The sequence below is a fragment of the Mirounga angustirostris genome, unplaced genomic scaffold (genome assembly GCF_029215605.1).
Source record: "Mirounga angustirostris isolate CCGP_5_RB_7025 unplaced genomic scaffold, mMirAng1.0.hap1 SCAF_1, whole genome shotgun sequence".
NCBI classification, from domain to species: domain Eukaryota; kingdom Metazoa; phylum Chordata; class Mammalia; order Carnivora; family Phocidae; genus Mirounga; species Mirounga angustirostris.
In genome coordinates, this window is record NW_026991709.1 from 80,864,356 (window position 1) to 80,870,355 (window position 6,000).

General features: G+C 39.7%; 1 protein-coding gene across 3 annotated transcripts in view; it reads right to left on the reverse strand.

Annotated features, from left to right (window-relative positions):
* The window catches only part of VPS8 (VPS8 subunit of CORVET complex), a 252,839-nt gene extending 252,766 nt beyond the window's left edge, over window positions 1-73 (reverse strand). For 2 of the 3 annotated variants that reach the window (XR_010409242.1, XM_054504291.2), the window contains exon 1: window positions 6-73. The gene's annotated coding sequence lies outside the window, so the exon portion shown is untranslated. The remainder of the gene's footprint in view (window positions 1-5) is intronic. The other variant, XM_054504292.2, reaches the window with a different exon arrangement.
* Window positions 74-6,000: the final 5,927 nt, after the last annotated feature.

Sequence of the window (6,000 nt, forward strand, 5' to 3'; positions counted from 1 at the left end):
GTTACCTGCGCTTGCAGCCATTCCAGCCCAGGACCCCCGGCCCACGTGACCCCGCCCCCTGCTGTAGCCTCACGCACGCGCAGTATATACCACTGATGGCCACGCTTCCGCTTTCCTCCCCGCACCCTGGTCCGCCCCTCCGTACCACGCCCCTATTTAAAGGGCCAGAGATACAATGTCTCACGCCAGGGATTTAATGGGTGATTAACATCTTGGGGAATAGGAGAATGGAAGCACAGACGAATAAACGGCAGTCTTTGAAATGGGAAGAGAAACTCTCCTCCAGCCCCATGTCAATGAATTCATCTGACCTTTAAGAAAGTGAACCTACCTTCAGCCAGCCCAGAAAGGACAGTTGATTCCCAGATTTTGGAATTTGCAACCAGTAGATTTTTACTTAATCTTTTTAAAGACAAACAGAATTGCCAGCTTTTCATTTTGCCAAATAAGGACAATAAATACGCACTAAAAACCAACTATTATTTTCTAACTTATCATCAACATTGATCCACAAAAAATACATCTTAACACCAAAAATATAGGAAAGACACATGCTCAAATAAAGGAGATATCTTTTAAAGGGATAAAAATGTATGTTTATTTCTCTTATTCCTCCTGAAGAAAGATGAAAGCTTTCAGGACAGACTGGATTTTAGAGCCACCACTGTAGATAACACTAGGCCCAAGGCATAGATCTTATGCCTGCTGGGGCCTTAGTCAAGAAAATGGATGGAGGAAGAACAGAAGTTGCCCCTGGAAGGCCATTTAGAAAATACTCAGTTGGGCAGATACTTATTGCACATCAGCTAGGCTCACTATACTTCTGGGCCTTCAAAGGACCCAGAAGTGAGTAAGACACAGCCCTGCCCCTCTGACACTCTCTGTCTAAGCTAAGACATAGCTACAATGCAAGGCAGGCTGTTTTGAGTGGTATAAGAGCGGTATGAGACCATCACTTTAGGATCACAGATGAGGAAATATGATGGAACACTTCAGGGAGGAGGCGGTATCTTATTAAGGCCCCCAAAGAATTTCAGTAGACAGAGAGCAAGGAGAATGCCTAGCTGAGGGAACAATGGGATCAAAGACAGTACAAATCAAGATTGAGGACTAGCTGCTGCTTGATGTGGCTGTGGCGTGGGCAGTGGCTTTCAAACTTTTTTGACCATTATAGTAAGAAATACATTTCAGCTATGACTATATATATATATATATATCCAAACACATGCACACTATACAGAGAGAGTAATATAGGGAAAACTTCACTAGGGGCGCCTGGGTGGTTCAGTTGGTTAAGTGTCTGACTCTTGATTTCTGCTCAGGTAGTGATCTCAGGGTAATGAGATCAAGCCCCACATACCCGAGAGCCTGCTTAAGATTCTCTCTCCCTCTCTCCCTTTTCCCCTACTCCCACGCTCCCACCCCATTCTTGCTTGCTCTCTTTCTCAAAAAAAAGAAAAGAAAAGAAACTTCACTAAATTGGACTCAGGAGGCTAAAAGGGGAGGTTGGAAGGGGGAGCCAACTACTACTCAATGTTAATTATAGGAAGAATTGTCAATTACATACAGGAGAGAATCATTAATTATAGGACCCAACAGGGAAAGATGTACATTGCATTTCCTACAAGAAATCGACTACCCCTGAAACTGAGCCAATGAAAAACCTGAACTCCTGTTTTTCACCAATGGACTTTCCTTCAAAATAATCCCTCCCAACTTCCTCCTTCTTCTCCATCAAATAAGTTCCTTGGGTTTGTTGGACTTGCCTATAGTTTTACCATAGCTTTCTTGTCTGGAACTACAATTTTTGGTTATTCCCTAATAGACCCATTTTTTGCTGGTAAAATAACTTTTGTTTCTCAGGTTAACAATATATACACATAGTTTTATATACATATATAATATATATTATAATTTTTATATATTTTATAATATTTATATACACACATATATATGTATACACATATATGTATACACATACACACACAGCATGTGTATGTGTTTGTGTGTAAATCCTAGTCAGTAATTGCCTTTAGTATATGCAATGTAACTTGGCATTTTATATTTTATTCTATTTTTTTAATGCTGCTTGCTAAATTGATTTCATGACTCACTAATGCATAACAACCCATAGTTTGAAAGCACGGCTTAGAATGTGTTAAAGGTACAATAGGATATGAGACTGGAAAGACTGGGACCAGATCCAGGAGGACATTGAACGCCAAGCTGGGGGTGTCTCCTCTTCTGGTAAGAGGCTCTGGAGGTTCTTAAGCAGAGGAATGGCATGACTATAGCTGTGCTTTAGAAGTCTGAAGACCTGCCTTCCGTTCTCAGTATCATATTTTTAGAGGAAAACTATTTAACAGGAGCCTGGCTGAACAGAGTAAGCAGGCTGGTGAGATCAGAAACTGTGTCTAACAGGGAACTGTTAAAAGTGTTAGGCAGGAAGGAAATTGGCAGAAATGGGGGGGCTGGGTTATGATGATGGGAGGTGGGGGAAGGTTGCTCACTGACCTTTTTAAATGATCTGTACAGCAGTTATAGACATATTCTGTGTAACTCTAGGAAGTAAATCTAGGACCCTTGCTGGATGTTGTAGGAAAGTGATTACAACTCACAATAAGAATTATTTTAAGACAGTCTAAGCTGACATGTTATTATTTACAAGACTTTGCATTACTTAAAAAATGAAAATATTGTATGCTTATTACATGAAGTTTGGAAAATTCAGGAAATACAAAAGTAAAGTATAAATTACCCACATTTCAGGAAACAGCACTCATCATTTTGGCTTATTTTCATTGAGCCTTTTTCTTTACACATTTACATTTTTTGACGTAAGAGAACTATATGAATATATAGTTCTATATACTTTTTTTGCTTTTGCTTTTTTGTTCAGTGTTATATCTTGAGCACTAGCCACTGTTATTAAAAGTTGTCACAAATATTATTTGTAATGGCTACATAATTGTTGATAATATAGTTTATTTCTCTATTTCTCGACATCTAGGGGGTTACCTATATTTTTCCTCCTAACAAGAACATTGACATCCTTATACAGAGATCTTTGCCCACATTTAAAAATATTTCCTTAGGATAGAAATCTTTAAGTGAAATTACTGACTCAAAGGCTTTGAAAGCTTTTCAGCCTGTGAATACCTTTCTGCCAAATTGCTTTCCAGAAAGGTCAGGCCAGTTTTCATTCTCACCAGAAGAGCTCAAGGGTGCCCATTGCATATACCCATCAGGATTTATTTTATCTTTTTAAAAAAGCTTTCCCAATTTGATAGAGGAAATGCCTCTCATTTTAATTTGTATTGAATTACTAGTAAGGTGGAATATCTTTATAAATTTATCAACCCTTTATAGTTATTCTGGGAATGCAATTTCACTGTCTATGTTTGGATATGTGATTAGCGAATAGAACTAAGTGAATTGTTGCAGACTTATGAGAAAAAAAACAACAACAGAGAGAGACTTTAAAAATAAATGATGTGGTCACACCAAGTTATAGCCAGATTATATTTTGGTGTACTGTACAAACAAAAGTTATTAGGAGAATTGAGTCCTCACGAGTTATGTGGTTAAATATGTCTGTGCTCTTGCAATTGGTAAAATATGTTGTGAAGGGCAATTTGGTTTTAGCAATATATCATTCCTTACTTAAATCAACATTATACATTTTAGTTTCCTCATTTGATAGTTTTGTTGGTTTTTTTAAGTAAGCCCAACATGCAGCTTGAACTCACAACCTGGAGATCCAGAGTCGCATGCTCTGCCAACTGAGCCCGCCAGGTGCCCCTTGTCTGTATTTAATTTATGAATTTGTTTTGGTTCAATAGATACACAAAAATCTGTAAAAATAAGGGGTCTTTGGGGGCGCCTGGGTGGCTCATTGGGTTAAGCGTCTGTCTTCGGCTCAGGTCATGATCCAGGGTCCTGGGATCAAGTCCCGCATCGTGCTCCCTGCTCAGCGGGGAGTCTGCTTCTCCCTCTCCCACTCCCCCTGCTTGTACTCTCTCTGACAAATAAATAAATAAAATCTTTTAAAAAAATAAGGGGTCTTTCCCTTAGTTTTGTGTTTCCAAATATTTATATATATATGGAAATATATATGCATACATATGGAAATATATATATAATATATATACATCATACAAGATAATCCGACTTTAGAGATCTATGAGAATCTTTCTCCCTTACAAGGAAGCTGAGCATTATTTAAGTTTGAGCAACATTGATATATGAGGTTTCTTAAAGTGTCATTTGTAATTATCTAAACATAGGCAGTGGAATTTTTCTTAAAAAGGTAATAATTATAACACTGTATGTTCACATAAAAAATAAAAAGGTAAAAATGGTGCCAGCTTCTATATTGGAATTTTTTTACGCAGAACGTTGTGATAATTTTCTCGCCTTTGGAAAAAGTACCAAAAGTTATACTATGTTTAGGGTTCAGAGAGTATGTTTTGGCTTAAAATGTCCCATTCGTCAAAGTTAACTTTGTACAGGTCAGTAAGACCTAGACAGGAGAATGTTTGGATTTATTAAACTTCTCTTTTTAAGTAAGACATAGCAGTTGAACAGATAGTAATTAAAATGGAACTTCTGTGAACTGGTCTTAGGAGAAATTTAACTGATGAGAAAAAAGCCTCATGCGATGTAGGAGCCTGGGAGCATGGGAGTCAGCAAGGGCTGGCTGTTCTGAGGGCCAGGAACTAGACGGGGAGCAGCACCCAAGGACTGTTGCTGGTGGATGATGTCCCCATACACAGTCCTTCTCCTCCAGCTCTCCCACAGCAGGGAGGATGGACAGCATGGTCCAGACATTGCTACTAACATTGCATCGTGAGTAAGCCACATCTGTCCTGAAGGAATAAATGGCTGATACCTGGGAACAAGGCTCAGAGACTGGGAGATGGGTTAGTGTGTCATTTTTTTTCTTTGCTCACAATCACAAGATAAATTGGCCTCTTTTAATAAGGAACCTGATATACAAAGTTCTTAATGGAGTCAAAATATCCAAGAGAAGTGAAACTGGGTATCTGTAAGTTACTCAAGCTCATCCCGCTGTCATTCTTAGGTTCCCTCTGCCTGAAATACCTGCCCCCCACCACCCCATCCAAGATAACCACGTGGCTCGCTCCCTCACCTTCTTTGGGGCTTTGCTCAAATGCCACTGCATTAGTCAGGGCAATAAATACAAAGTAGATGGTGGAGGAGTATTCTCCATCCCAGTCTCAGGGACCCAGGTTCTTTCCATCGGGTGACTCAGCTGAACACATGGCCTCCAACTTCTCCAAGGCAGGGGGATGGAAAAGGCCCCTTAGCTCTCAATGCATTGGCCAAAAAGTGACATGTGCCCCTTCTGCTCATAGTCCATTGGCCAGCACCAGCCACCTGGCCCTGCTTTACTACAAGGGAGGCCAGGAAGTGTAGGGGAGCCCTCAGAATATCTGCACAGCACACACAGCCCCTCCCATGATCATCTCCATGAGGTCTCCTCTGACCACCCTTCCCTCTCCCAGCATTCTCTTGCTGCCCTTTTAAACTTCATTTTTCTCTATAGTATTCACTGTAGTCCAACATACTATATATTTTATTCATCCACTAAGTTTCTGTCTTTTTGACTGGTACACAGGCATTATGAAAATTTATCATTTTTGTCTGCTTCATTTATGGTTTTATCCCTAGCATCTAGAACAGTACTTGGCATATGGTTGGAGCTCCATAATTTTTTATTAAATAAATGAATGAATTCTGCAATGTCCATATTTGTATGTGGAAGGGGTGTCACACAGGGTGTCACGGACCTGAGGATGCTTCTTGAGTAATAAAGAACCCCCTTACAGCATACACAAGCATGTATTTGGTATCCACTATGTGCCAGACACCGTGCTTGGTGCCACGAACACAGATATGAGAAATAGCCCCTGATTTCTAGCCAGCAAGAAACAATGAAAATGCAATACTTATTAAGACCCATAATAGAAATAAATT